Here is a 15,255-nt window from a genome sequence, read left to right on the forward strand (position 1 = left end):
CTTTTTAAAAAGGTTTCCATGAGGACAGTTATATAAGCTCTTCTTCGTTTGAGACTCCCCTTCTGTAAAACAGAGTTATTATCCCTTTATTTCAGCTTAACAGTGCAATTTAAAATGAAACACTCCAAGCTTCTCGGCTAGTGGTACTAGTGATGCTGAGCATCACAGCTAATTGCTAGCTGTAACACCCAAACCTTACGCCAGGGCAGCACGGGGCTGCTAAAGAGGTCTGCTGTGGATACACACTTCTTCGTTAAGTGCTCATTTACTCACCACACAAGCTAAGTGTCTTCCTTCTAATTACAGGTTTGGTCTTTGGACAGGCTACTTAAACACACGAGACAGGCAGTGCCTTCAGAAGCAGGCTTCGAGGCACAGGAAGCCTCTCTCTGCTACCGCTTATCTACCTCCTCCCTCCAAGGCCTGTCACAAGAACCCTCCCTGTGCATCCCTTCCTTACATCCTCTGCCAAGGCAGGTCTAAACATCCATTTCCATAAGGACCAAGCTGTTACTCTCTACCACCAAGCTAGAGAAGCTGCTTGTGTTATGTCAGTAACAATGGCACTTAGATGTGACAATGGCATTTACCAGTGCAACAGAATTACAGCCCCAGTGCAGACCAAGCTGTTTGTAACCCTGGCCCTGTTTTACTTTGTGCAGTAAATGAAAACAAATGGCTTCCAGAGACAAGTAATGCATTCTGGCAATATTTTAGGCCAGCGATAATTCAGCACAGCTATAAAGGCCTCCAGACTATACAGAGTTCTCAGATTTTAAGTACTGGTGGTCTGCTATCAAACCTCCAGAGCTTTAACTCATCCTTCTTTCCAAATGATACTGCAGGGGCTGGATTACTCCCTCACAGCAGGGTCTGAAGCAGTACAGAAAAAACTAATGTTGTAAAGGCTGATCAGGCATAGCTAGAGGGTAGGGACTTTAAAATGCTACTCTGCTTGACCTGTACCAGCTCAGTGCCACTTTCACAGGCCCTGCTCCATTCTAAGAGTGTGACAAGCAATGCGAAAGTAACAGCATCCCCTCCCAATAGCCCTCCTACAAGACAAATCTTGTTTATTCTGCAGTTCTTCATGACCACTGGGTGTATGACTTTGATATGGAGGTTTTGAATCCTTTTCTCTGAAGATTATTTGAAGCAGAAAGATGGTTCAAAGAAAGAGAGAAACAGAAGCTTAGATGCTCTGCTGGTTGCATGCCCAGAGTTGTGATATTCCTGTACACAGGCCAGCAAGTGTTTGTGTCATTGTCAGAAAGCTTTCTGAAAATTGCTGTGCAACTAGTCAAAGTTGCAAGGGATGTGAAGCACAAGGAAAAGCGTGGCATTCATTTGCAGTCATGATAATGATGGTTCTTTGTAAGATGGAGCAGGCTTTCAAACCAGAGCAGCAGTCCTGCTCTGCAAGCTCCTGCCTCAAATACAGCATGGGATGAGAGGATCCAAACACCACCAGGTAAGAACTGAACATCAGTGTGATACCCACAGATCACCCTGACTGTCAGCACATTCTACAGGATTGATCTACACCTATTCTGGGAGGGCTCTGCTGGGTGAAAGAGGCATGATGCTAGAAGAAGACAAGGTACAAAAGCACAGTGCTACAGTGCAAGCGTGCCACTGAGCACAGATACACAGAGCTGCCAGAGGCAGGCAGGGGTTCTACATGCTGTGTCATGGTGAGGGCCTTGGACCAGTCCTTATGAAGGAATGCTATTTTCATTATTGCTTTGGCTTCACCAGGCACAGCTTTTCTTCACTGCATGACAAACATAAGAGTTGTCTCAGGCTGTGCACTGATTTGTGTTGGGATTTCAGCTTGCTTGACTATGACATGCATCAAAGCCATGACTGGGCATCCTGGGGCCATCTGTTGGAGTCCTGAATCACGTGTAGTTTTAAGAAGAGACATAAAGAGATGGGAAACATCCCTGAAGGACAGTAAAACCAAAATCAAAACAGAATAATAAAGAGCTCAGAAAACAGAAGAGCAAGAAGAAAAGGAGACTAGAAAATGGCGCAGCAGTCATCAGTGCTCTCAGAAACAAAAGCACAGGGGGAAAAACGCAACCACCCTGTTGTGGGTCCATCACACTGAGTGGCCAAGGAAATGAGTCAGCCCTGCAGCTCTGCATTTCATGCCGCTGGGAAAAACTTTCTTGGCCTCTTCTATGATCCCATCCAGCTTCTTCATGCTGGAAACAATCTAACAATCTCCTTCTGCCCTTTTTTTTTTTTTTTGCTTTCCACACACGTAACTCATTAAAAGTAAGAAAATAGCAGGCTTGACTGTGGTGGGTGAAAGGAACAGCTGGAGCATATGTGAAATGGCAGGTCTCTTCTGATCCAGAATGCTTGCACCGCAGGAGAGCAACACAATGGAAGCTACTAATACAGTACTTTAATGAAGGCAACCCCCATGCAACATCTGACTGCGTGAATATTCATACTTAATATTTATATGCTTTGGCAATTCTTGCTTATAATCTCACCTACAGCTGACACTGTGCTGATACTTTGCTTACAGATTGGAAAAAACCCAAACATCATTTGAAACTGAAGGAAGAAAACTACCTTGCATAACAAAGTCATTCCACATTGAAGGGAGATCTGCTTTACTCTTGGTTCCTGATGGATAGAAAAATTGCTAGGCCAGGTAAGACTATGGCAGGTGCTTAAAAAGTAAAGTTCCTGCTGTCCTGCAGTCACCTGATGCCCCAAATGCTAGTGATCTCAAAAGAAACTGGAATACTCTGTTGCTAGAAACCAAGTCATTAATGTCAGTTGTGAAAGTGACACAAGCAAAAGAATACAATTGAGTCTCATAAAAGTTATTTCTGTTGTTAAAAGCAGCTGTCAGAACACGACAGTATTACAGAATAAGTTAACTAATATAAACTTATTGCTCAAGTCTAGAGCCCCACTTGCAGCTACTTTATCTCCACACCTAACTACAAACAAGCTCAATGTGGACAGCACCACAGCAGAGGCAGAAATGTCAAAAGATCAGGGTGGCAGACCAAAATGAGTTTCAATGCAAGTTCGAACAGTAACGATACAGAGGTGGTAAGTGCCCTTTCCCCCCAGATTTACTTTTTAGTGCTAGCCCATTCATCATACTAACAGCATATCAGAAACAGGGTTTGCCCTGTAGCAACTCCATCTAGCATGATGGCTGTTAAAACGTTGAAATTAAAATACAGCTTACAATAGAAGACAGTTTTTAGTGGTTTCCTTGTGTAAGAACCTCACTTATCTATTCCTGAGGCCAAGCTAATGGACTTGAGCTTTGTTAGTTTCAGTGCTGATGATGGGGTGTTCAAATCCCACATGAGGGAGCTGCAAAAAAGTTTCTATTAGGGCTGCAGTAGAAAATGCAAAATAACTTTGCGCTAGAATTCAGTGGTGTGGGAAAAGCTGTATTGTTCTAAGCCTGTACAGTGGGAAAGTCCTGCTTCAGTAGTTGACTACACCATTGCCTTTCATGAGCAGCAAACGCTGCCATATGTTTTTTTGAAATACTGGCCCAGAAAACTATGCTTCCTGGTGTCTCACTCAAAACACAGATTGGTTGATGCTAACATCCCTGCTGGGACCCAGTGGTTGCCTCTGTAGGAACAATGAGAGAGCAAAGCTATTTGGCTTACTTCCCTTGGAAAGGATTTTTTAGGAACTTATTAGCAGCAGGAGTTTCAGTAATGACCCCTATATAACTATATGCACACGACTCATTTTAGCATGAGCTATACAATGAACTAGATTATCTAATTTTTATGGTTTGGATGAGAAGCAAGATGAAGATTTACACCCTCCATTACATTTGACACATCAAATCAGCACCCCGGACTGCACGCAGACAAATACTCAGTGGAAATTCAGGCATGTCCAAAACAGTCCTGTATATTTAGTCCAAGCTCAGACACTGCAAGCTCTCCCATGAAATAAATGAAGTAGAAAAATCATTGACAGGACTGGTTGTGCAAAAATCTACAGCAAGCATTCCCTTTACTTGCAGCAATTCGCACTGCAGGGCCAAGATCAGCCATGTCAGCATCATTCCCTGAAAGGGGAAGTTTGAGTTGATCCAACCCAGGTTGGGCAAGCTACAGACCTGTGCTGCTCAGTAGCTTTACAGTGGTTCACAGCATATCTAGAAAGCCACATGCACTCCCAGGGAAGGGAAGTTTATAACAGAAAACTTTCTCTTATGGTCACAGTTTTCCTTTTAAAGGGTTTCAGGAAAGACCTCAATATCCATTATTCACATGGATTAGAAGCTGTTAGACAGCTGCCAGCAACAGAACACACCCCAAAACCGTTTTTAGTAATTCCAGTATCAGTAACAGCTCAAGGGAAGAGTCAGTTCTTGGTTCCTGGCCATAGTTTGCAATATGCTGGCTTTTATCGGTGAGCCCTTCTGTTTTTTTACAGCCCCACCTGTGTCACCACATACATAACACAAAAATTGAACTGCCCTCATACCATCTGGTGGGAATTTGCTTTCTACTTGCTGCCAGGAATTGTGGGGAGAGGAGAAGCAGCTCGTGCCACGATACAATTTTTTGCATATACATAGAGTAAATCAATACAAGCAATTTCTTGCCTGCTAATTCAATTCCTGCAAGCTCTTTGTTAATCATGTTCCCAGAACATTTGATGCTGCAATAAAACATTTTGTTGAGAACACTTTCCGAGTGAAAATAAAAAAAAATTTCTTTAAAATAAATCAACTAATATTTTTGAAACACCTTTTCCAGTTGTAGGTGTTAGGCCCTGACATAGCACAGACTGCAAGTAAACCACCAAAGTTATTAGGTGATTACTTAGATTAAGTAAACTCTTCAGTCGTGTGCTGAACCAATGCTCACAGTCTCTAATCACTCAGACATAAAGGTCACATTCTCAGCATCTATTCCAATGACGTACAATGTCTTTTACAAGAGATCATGCATTCGGAGCATATACAAACACTGATTGTGCCCCCTTCTCCTTTTTTCTCCTTTGACCTGTGAGGTAAGGAGTTAAGGAAGGGTTTACAGCCAGGAAAGAAACATCCTTGTGGGGAGGGAAGGAAAAAACCCAGAAGAGCTGCAAATAGGAGTCTATTTGTCTAAAAGTAGTCAGAAGAGCTAAATCAGTACCCCAGAAATGATCTTCGGTTAATGTGTCTGTCTTTCATCCTTTGTTATTCAGTATTTTAGACAGGCTTAAAAGTAAAAATACTGTGTTAACAGTAGCAGACTGTTACTCCAAGCATTTCCAGCACAAATGGAATAAAAAAGACCTACAGAAATATGCCCTATTTCTTGAAGAGTGATCCAAGGACTAGCACATGGGCCTGTGTGCTCTGTTGACACTTCTGGTTAAAACCAATTCAGCAGAACAGCCTATTTAGTATTTGAAACCATTTATTTATACTTCTGAGGCCTTAGCAAATAGCTGTTGAATACAATGCAACTCCCACATCATGCTCTGACACTATTACAGGCACTGTAACTACAGTCACTCCATTTATACTTCCTATTTGCAGCCTGCAATGTCTGGGACATAAAAGCTCTTACCTAGTCTACATGCCATGGCAATAAACTTCATTTCAGGAATAGGATGCAATGCTCTGTGATGTGTGTACAGAATACTGATTTATTTGAACATAACCCCAGTGTATAGTTAAAAACCTGAGTCTCTTCCCACTTCATGATACCAGCTTGCCTTATATACCCAACTGCACCATGTTATGTATTTTTACTTAGTTCAAGTGCAAAGTGAGTCAACCAGTAGAAAGTTGTAGCTACTTTGAGTCCTAAATGCCTATGTCCAGCAGTACTTCTTGAGTTTAATGAAGGGTAAATAAGTGTTAACAACAAGATTAGAAAAATATTACCTTAATCAATATATAAGGTTCAGTCAAGTTCAGAGCTCAAAAGCAATCCAATGCCTACCACTAAGTCATTTCCTGACTTAAAATTCTCAGCTAAGTTTTCCCAGATTTCATTTAAAAAACTAATGTTATTTTATTTGGAACAATGCCAGGATTTGCAGTGCTGCTTCTCCCTTATGTTTATTGAGACATTTCCAAACAGTCACAGGCCCTGTGCCAGCCACCCTTGCCCATGTCAGTTCAGCTATACCATCCTCAAGGGGAAATCTCTCTCTCCTCTGACCACCTCCAAGTCCGGCTTAACTACATAGACATAACTACACAGACATAACTACTTAGACATAACTACACTGGGATACCTAGACATTGAAAGCAGGGTCTGGCTCACTGATTTTTTTCCTCTCCTTGCTCACAAAAATAAGTTTTATTGCTCTTCATGTAACTTTGCAGAGACTAACTATTTGCTAAGGTTTGCAGGGTGTGAATAGGTTAAGGTTCAGGTGTGGTCAGTGCTACTTGGCTACTGCTTCACATAACTGCCTCAAAAGACAATTTTCCACGTTGAAGACTGGCTCTGCATTGTTATTATGCATACAAAGGAGTTAGGGAGAGGCAGCTTTGACCCTTAGTTAACATACACTAAAAATACATAATAAAAAAATCCCCTTTGACCTTGCTCCTTTGATGTGAAAGCAGGGTTTGTAAACAACAGCTTGCAGCATTCATTTACCTTCCTCATAAATACAGAGCAACACAGCCATTGATTGCTACTTGATGCTGTACAGAGCTAGAAGTTCATCCTACTACAGTATGATGAATTAGATTAGAACTAGTGCTAGAGCACTAGCCTCTGAGAGGGTACTTACCACTCAAGGGCATTTCCTTAATGTCTGCTCTAGGCAAATATTCTGCAACTCTTCATAGAAGAATAGCATTTCTCACATGAAAGGCTCTAATGTGGGTGTTGACACAACGGGAAATCCTGAAAAGAGAGGAAAAAAAGTTTCAAGAACCCATACAGCAACCAAAGGAGTGAATCTGTTAGTCTTAAAACTTGTTATTTCCTGACTAATGTTTTATTTGACTCATAAAAAGTCTCAAGGGCACAAGCAAAACAGTAGACTTCACTAGGCATAGATGCAAGGTTTTTTTACCTTAGAGAAATTACTTTCAGCAGAGCAATTAGCAGAACAGAAGCAAACACAACCTTTCCTGCTTTGAGCTGTGTGTGAGCCAGCTTGAGCCTGCTCCTACTTCTGTCCTTTGGTGGAAATTACTGGAGTTAGGACTCAAACACTACCACAGCACCATTAAAACTGCCAGGTGGAGGCAAGGGAACAACCAGGCACCTAAAAGCAGGGTAGCAGGGCTCAAAGGCCTGCATCCAGCTTTGCTGGTTTGTTCCAGTCTGACTGGTCAGGCCAGCAGCTGATCCTCACAGTAGACTACACGGCCTGATCATCCTCCACTAGAAATAATTTCCACCTCAAAAACCTGAGAGCAATTACCAAAATGAGCACTTTCCACAGCTTCCTTCTGGAGCAAGATAATAGCACTGGGAGATAATATGCAACAGGATGTTGAAAATTCCTCTGAACAGAAACATTCAATCAATGAAAATGGAGAATGCAAAAGGAACCAATACCATAATAAATACAGAGAGATTTTAATCTTCTTTAGCATGACTTCTTATATGCTGCAAGGCGTTTCCGCCACTCTATCTAAACAGCAGAGCTGTTTTCCCCCACTCTATCTAAGCAGAGCCCACAGCAACAAAGCTGACAGCCCCTAGCCTTTCTGGAGTAGAAATACAGCCCTTACAGAACTGACTGTCAGCTGAAGGCAGCTCAAAAACTTGAGTCTCATCATCTGCTTCCATCTGATGGAGATTCCTGCTTACTTCATTATTCCCCTTTGCCTAATTTGTGAGGCCTGGCAACAGAAAGGTCATGGATCTGTTTCCCTTCTCCCCAGTGCCGAGGTGCCTGTGGCCCAGCTCAGTTTGAGATGGCTGTGCACCTAGCAGACACTGCTGGCAAACGTGAGGGTAAGGATGAGGACGGGCCAATGTGCAGAGAAAGCCCTGGTTTAAAGATGGGCATCATAAATAACCAACCCTCAGGTAAGGATCAAAAGAGAAGGAGAAAAATGGATCTGTGGTTAGGTCTGATTGGTTTGAAAGTTTCCCTCTGCACATGCTCTTCAAAATAAAGCATTTCTGAATAGGCCTTGTGTATACTGGGGGTGAGGGAGCGAAGAAAGGAGGGAAACCAAGCGGAAGAGAAAAATGCTTCAGCTGACAATGACTGAGAGGGAGAGAATTACACGGTAACGTGCCATCCATCTACTAGGCAAAAATCATTATTTACGGCTCAGTCATTTGGTTCTAAATTCTAAATGTCATCTAAAGTGCTTTTTGAATTCATCAGTTAAAAAGATATTTACTAAGAAGCAAAACATTGTGTTATTACTCAGAGGCACTGAGGGCTGCGGGATGGTTGGCAGCGTCGTTGGGTGGTGGAGCAAGAAGCCAGCTAAACTGGAAATCACCTCCTTGCTACTCAGAGGTGGCCCTGCAGGTACAGTGCTTGGTGGCCCTTGAAGCTTCCCATGGCTATATCTCAAGAAGGCGCTCATCCTTTCTAGAAAGTATCTCACAGATTTCAGTCAGGCATGAGCGAAGAAGGAACATACCTCATTTGTTGCCTCACACCAACCTTTGTACCAGTCACGGCCAGTGCACTAACCCGAGCACCCAGGAAATCACAAGAACACACCCTACTGCACAGGGGTATAAACTGGATGACTGGATTTCTACATGACCCTGTGGCACTCTCTTAAGCAATAATAAAATCTCAGCCACAGTATTTGATTAGCAATTAGAAATCATGCCTGAAAGAAGACACAGTACTGTTTATACCCACTGCAAATGGGGAGGCTGAGTCTCAGGGTGCTGAGGTTTCCCGGGACCTCTGCTTCCCCTCTCCTCACTCACAAGCCCAGCACAGTCCTGTTAGCATAATCACTCCTGTACTAATGTCTTCTGCTCACAGAGTAATTTCTCTACTAGCAAAACCATGCATACCCTCAAGGTATTTAAGCTATGCATTGTGCGATAGTAATAGCTTTGTAATGGTGTTCATTTATCATCCGTTTTAAATATCCTTGCTCTACTCACTGACCCATCTCCAGTGGCTCCACTTCTCATCAGATACAAACATTTCTGAGAAGTTTCAGAAAGGCACTTTTGGTTAAAAACGAAGTGCAGGGGAAGAGCTAAAATGAAAACTTCCCAGGCAGATGTTCATAGCTTATTGATGAGTCTGGGCCATATGACTGAGATGGAATTTGGGCTGACTCAGACCTGAGATTTGATGCCTAGCTCAGAGGATAGCATCAGCAACTTTGTGGAAATTACTTTACTCCTTTCTTCTGTTCATGGAGATTGGCAAACACAAAAATTCACAAGGAGCTTTCAAGGGATCTGGGCAATAGTGAACACCATGTAGGAGAACTGTAAGTGCCACCATAAACTAGTTCAGAGAGCAGCCACAGTCTGTGTGTTTATTATTTGTTCTTTATTTATAAATGCAGTAGCGCTGGCAAATACTGCAGTTGGCAGGGAAGTGCTTTAAGACCTGTCTCTGCTGCTCCCATTAAAAGCCCACTGGAATAAGGAAAGACCCCCCCAGACTTTCATAAAGAAAAACTAGTTTTCTGTGGTTGAGCTTAATTTCTTCCTCTAACTACAGATACAAAATTTCAGTTCTGCTTTGGCTCTGGATCTGCATAAAAGACGATTCCAATTTTATTTGAACCACTTCACTCAAGGAATAATAGAATTACAGGGATTACACAGAGCAATAATCCCCAGCACTCCGTGGGATCAAGGCGCTATTCAGATACTAAGCAAAACTCAGAGAAGATAGCTTGAGTATTATCCTCAGTTTCCAGAACGAGGATGAGAAGACATGACTTGAGAGCACAGGGCTTCTTCCCCGGAGGATTTAAGTTGGGAATCACATAGTGCAGGCTAGCTTGGGGTCTCCCTCCTTCCTGGTGTCCTGGACCGAACGCTGCGGTTAGAGCCCAGCACTGTGCCCGGCCTAATGCTCCCTCCTTACCTCTACCACACTGCTCCTTAAAACACTTCCCTGCCAACTGCAGCATTTGCCAGCACTACTGCATTTATGAGTAAAGGACAAATATTAAATATCTGCACCACAGACTGTGGCTGCTCTCTGAACCAGTCTGTCCAGGATGAGCTTTACTCAGTGCTTTGAAGCCCAGCTACAGTTAGGGTCCCTGCGGCAGGCACAGCAGATGTAATGACACAGCCTAGAGTGCTAATGCAAACAGGCAAAGGGTAGAAGACATTATCCTCTACTTTGAGATGCAAGGCCACAGAACAACTGGTAACACGCCCAAGGTGTGGAAGGGCCAGGAATTCCGCTGTCATCCTGTCACCAGGCCTAGTGTTTTACCTGCAAGACCAAAATATTGTCACTATATCTGTCACTAGTTTAATGACTGGACATTTAGGCATACTGAACAGCTTTCTTTTTAGCACATTATGTGTGTTTAAGGCACTGCCAGGTCACCTCCTTTAGCAGTAAGAAACATACACTGTAGCTCAGGAGCTGCAAGTAATGGTGATGTGGAGTAAACAAGTGATGATCAGAAATAAGGAGGGAGGAAATAGAAGCTGGCCATACTGCTGCACTGTGTTTATTTAAATAGTACTCTTGAACAAACAAATTCCTGAAACTAGAAAGCAGGGACTCCAATTTTCCAGATTGAACTGCACAAGATCATATATATTAAGGAAGATAAAGAAATATAGCTGAAAGCCAAATACAGGTTACAGTGGCTGGAGATCATCTTCAGGAGATGAAATATTCCCTAAATGATGAAGACGATAATTCACAAGAATGAGACTCTCCAGTGAATTATGGGACTCCTCTTCCAGTACGTTAGCAGAAATACGATTCTAAAATTTAAACGCACTCATCCATCACTGATTCTGCTTAACTAGATTTATGGATATATACATATTTTACTATTCTTTATATTTTTATAAGCCTGACATTTTAGTTCACCTGTAGGTGATAGTGGGCCTTGAAATGCACAGAAAAGGATAATTACACCCTTGCCCAATTGCCTTGCCTCCTGCCCTCACATATTATAGGCAAAGAGAGTAATTTTAAGCTCAAGGACCAACAAAGATGACAAAAACATAAAATGAGGTACAAAGGAAGCTTGATGTTATTATGGCACTTTGGGGATGGAAGAAAAGGAGAATACTGGCAGATTAACCTTGGAGCCCCATAAAAAATTTCTATGTCCAAATCCAAGCAAAAGTCATTAAGAGAAGTTGATACAATGGACTCTGATTGAGCAGGGTATCTAAAATCAAGTACCCAACTTCAAAAGCTGTATCATTAACTTCAATGGTGAATATTCATGTGCATAAAGTTACAGGATCTTACTAGATCACATTATAGACTAATGCACTTTTTCTTGTGCTGGATAAATCCCTGGCCTTTTGACAGTTTTCCCTGATACAAAATACACACTGGATGTCCAAATATTCACTTTTATGTCCTAAATTGAGGGCACCTTTTCTGTCATTTCTAGTATCTTCTCTGACCTGCTTCTTTATTTTATTCAGTGATGATATGTAATATCTTGTTTGCAACGAAAAAGAAGGAAAGGAAGCAATCCTGGTTTGATAACCTGGTTCCCAGCGCACAGTCCTCCATGCACCTGCACAGGAACTAACCCACTGTGACCCAGTGGCCAAAGACTGTATTTCACAGATGACTAAAAATCTCAGTACAACGATGTTTCTGTAAACTGAGGATAGGGAATTGTCTGGGAAGGAGAGACCATGTTAATGAAGGTAAGGCTGCCACAGGACTTCTCGCTCCATTAGACACATGAGCAATATTCCCTCTTAAGGCGACGGCTCTGGATTTCATTACATTCAGATTGGCTGCAGGCTCGTGTTGAAATAAGTGGTCCTGTTGTCCCTTTTCTCCTGTTCCTGCCACATGCTTTGGCAACCTCCCTTGCGTCAGGTTGTGCAACCGTGCAGTGCATGGAGCAGCTCACTGAGCTCATAGAAAAGTAATGCACCAGAATAAAACCAAGATTTTCTTCCAGATCAGCAAGCTGGACCAACTGCTTGTGGTCACACAACTACTGGACACAACAGATGCAGGACATGGAGTGGAAGGCTCAGATCTCCCTTCCACCCTCACTCACCTGATGCAGCCTTCTGCACTTACATGGGGTTCAACATACAAATGCCAAATGTCCCAACACCAGGGAGACCTTTGTCCAGAAGGCGCACTCTCTGAGTCATTAGGCAGAAGTTCTTCCCCGTGAGGGTGCTGAGGCACTGGCACAGGGTGCCCAGAGAAGCTGTGGCTGCTCCATCCCTGGCAGTGTTCAAGGCCAGGTTCCAGGACGGGGCTTGAAGCAACCTGCTCTAGTGGAAGGTGTCCCTGGACAGGGGGCAGGGGGTTGGAAATGGATGAGCTTTAAGGTCCCTTCCAACCCAAACCATTCTGTGATTCTATGATACACAACAGTCAGATCTACAGGTTATTTATAGAGCACTGAGCACATTTCCTAAGTTTTGAGTGCATAAGTGCATAAACTTCACCTTTTATGTACATGTGCAGTATTTGTAAAGTTCTCTGGATTTGCTTTCAAATGAAGTTAGTCTACATATGGACACAAATACATTCTCAGCCAACAGCACACAAACCTATGTGGATTTTTGGGCATATGCTCTCAAGCAGTTTTTCACTGCTTACACACAAACACACACTACTAGCTAGAATATCTTTTGGTGTAGGCCAGAGAATATCCTCCTGCCACCTCCATGCATACCCTTCTCACTGAAAGAGCTATCTCTAAACCATGCAAATACATATGCAGCTGCCCCAACTGTATCAACAGAAAGCTATATCCATCACTGCTTTCTGCTGAAAACCTTTATTGCTAGATATATTGTCAGCTACAGCTCACAATCGGCAGGAAGATTTGCTTGGCTGTATCTGTATTGATATTTATAAAGTTGAGGCACAGATCAAATGTATGATTTTATTCTTTATTGAATAGTTACTGGTAATGTAAGTTGGCAGAAGAATACACTGCCAAAAATAAAAAAAAGCTCCCCTAATGTTAAATCAATGATTCATTTACTCTCTTCATGATTAATTGCAAAGTATTTGGAACTCTAATGACTTCTGTGGATGCAGTATCGTTTAATCAAAAGGAAAAAAGATCAAATCTTCATGGAGATACTGATTTTTCTTCTATGTCAGTAAACAAGGAACTGTTTGCTTCCACTACTCCAGGTGCTTGGGAGAGCTGTCAGAATCAATATGGAAGCCTGGACACCTCAATACAAGAAATTCAACGCTATTTTCCTTTCAGAAAGGTGGCTCTGCCTTTTTGCTAGTGTACAAGTAATGCATGTGGCTTGATTAACACCCATGTGCTGGCCAGAGCTGGCCTCTATCTGAAGCATTCCAGATTCAAAGGGAATCCCAGATGCTCAGCTCTTGTAATAGCTAGTTGAAAAAAGACCACAACCCAGCAGGTGCCTCCAGTTTGCAGACTGACACTGAGCTTAGGCACCTCTCTAGCTTAGCATAAGCTACAGCTGCTGCTGTCCTCCCTGTGGATCCTCTTTTCCAAGGGCTGGATCAGCACCGAGCCCACGAAAAGCACCATCATGGCCAGATGAGGACTTCCAGTGCCATGGGCCCTTCCAGATGTGGAAAAATTTCTGAAAACACCAGGGTACTGTATACACTTTGCCTGGAGCATACGGATCCCTAGCGTTCCTCACTCACGTCAGTGTCTACAGAACACTGGTTTGCTTTCTTTCAGTGTGTGAACCATGAGGTCACCAAGTCTGTTCTCCAGGAGCCCACTGCACTGACCACCCAGACACATGATACAACATCCCCATTCCTGCTACGATGCACGGGACGCTCACTGCTCTTGCTGAACTGCAGAAAGCTGCACAGGCAAGTCAAAGCAGCGTGCCCAAGCCCCGGCCTGGCCGCCGTGGGCAGTGTGCCAGCGTCAGGGCAGTGGGCAGCCGCGGGCTCCGTACCTCCTGCTCTGCCCTGTGCTGTACACAGAGCTGGCAGCTACACACGAGCGTCTGTCCTCACAGCAGGGCAAAGCCCTGGCTATGCATCAAGGAGAGCAGCAAGCTTAAGGAATGCTTTAAAGGACATTTAATCAGGCTTTTTGTGACACATTTAACCCTTAACATGTAAATGACTGAAAAGCTAATCCATTAATGTACTCTTCTGCCCTTCTGCAGTATGATTGCACGACCACGAATTCAGAGTGGTTTTGCTGGCAGAGGGCTGTGGAAAGGAAGGCACACACAAAAGGCAACCATGATGCTGTTTCTCATAATTTGCAGTGATTTTGCCTTGTTACAGACCCTCAAAATCTGCTCAGAGGTACGATGGTGGTCACAGGAGGTTCCCAGGGGACAGGCCTCCCGTGGTGCTCACCAGCAGTGTGTGTGGCCAGTGACTTGCTGGCTTTTCTGCAGAGTGCAGAGTTGGAGAGGTGTTGGGAGCCTGCGTCCCTGCCCTACTCTGTCAGCAGCTAAGTTTCTGCCCCTCCAGAGAGATATTTATGTGGCAGAAGGCGGCAGGCAGCATGCATCCAAGGAGATCTTTGCTAACGTGAGGTAACATGGAAAAAAAATGCTGGAAAACAAAACTAATGCAGAATGACAAAAAGCTGCTGGCATTGGCAGCAAGGGGTCGGACTGGTTTAGTCCAGTGCAGATGGAGAGCAGAGTGGATGGGAGAAGACACAAAGCACCTGGTAAAGTGGGCAAAGCTTGAGACTAGGACAAGAGCTACAGCCCTGGGTAACACTCCCCTCGCATTCAGCACTTTGCTTCTCTTCTCCTTGGCTGTCTTCCTTCTGGGATTCCCCTCCTGTGTTTCCAAAATTTAAAGCCCCGTTGTGCCTCTGCCCAGGGAGCCCAGCAGGGAGGAGGTGCCAGGGCCAGCCAGAGTGCAGCAGGAAGCTGAAAGCAGATTGCAGGGAAGTACAAGGAGAGGCTGAGTGGTCTCAGCTGTCCAGAGCATGTACATGCCACCCCTTTCCTCAGCCCTAAGTACTAGTTAGCCCCAAGCGAAAAACAGAGATAGCTCCATCTCTTGCATGCAGAGCATCCCACGCAAGTCAGGTCCCTGCCTGCACTGTGTGTGCCATGCTGGTACTTCCACTTCACTTCAGGCAGGGCTCCAGGATGGATCCCGTCCGGTTTGCTGCAGCAAGCACACCTGGGGGAAACTGCCAGAGCC

General features: G+C 43.8%; 1 long non-coding RNA gene across 1 annotated transcript in view; it reads right to left on the minus strand.

Annotated features, from left to right (window-relative positions):
* Nucleotides 1–15,255, minus strand: part of LOC115612022 — a 72,911-nt gene that overhangs the window by 17,264 nt on the left and 40,392 nt on the right. Inside the window, exon 2 of the long non-coding RNA XR_003992853.1 lies at nt 6,760–6,875. This is a non-coding gene — a long non-coding RNA (uncharacterized LOC115612022). The remainder of the gene's footprint in view (nt 1–6,759; nt 6,876–15,255) is intronic.

Source organism: Strigops habroptila, chromosome 8, assembly GCF_004027225.2.
Source record: "Strigops habroptila isolate Jane chromosome 8, bStrHab1.2.pri, whole genome shotgun sequence".
NCBI lineage: Eukaryota > Metazoa > Chordata > Aves > Psittaciformes > Psittacidae > Strigops > Strigops habroptila.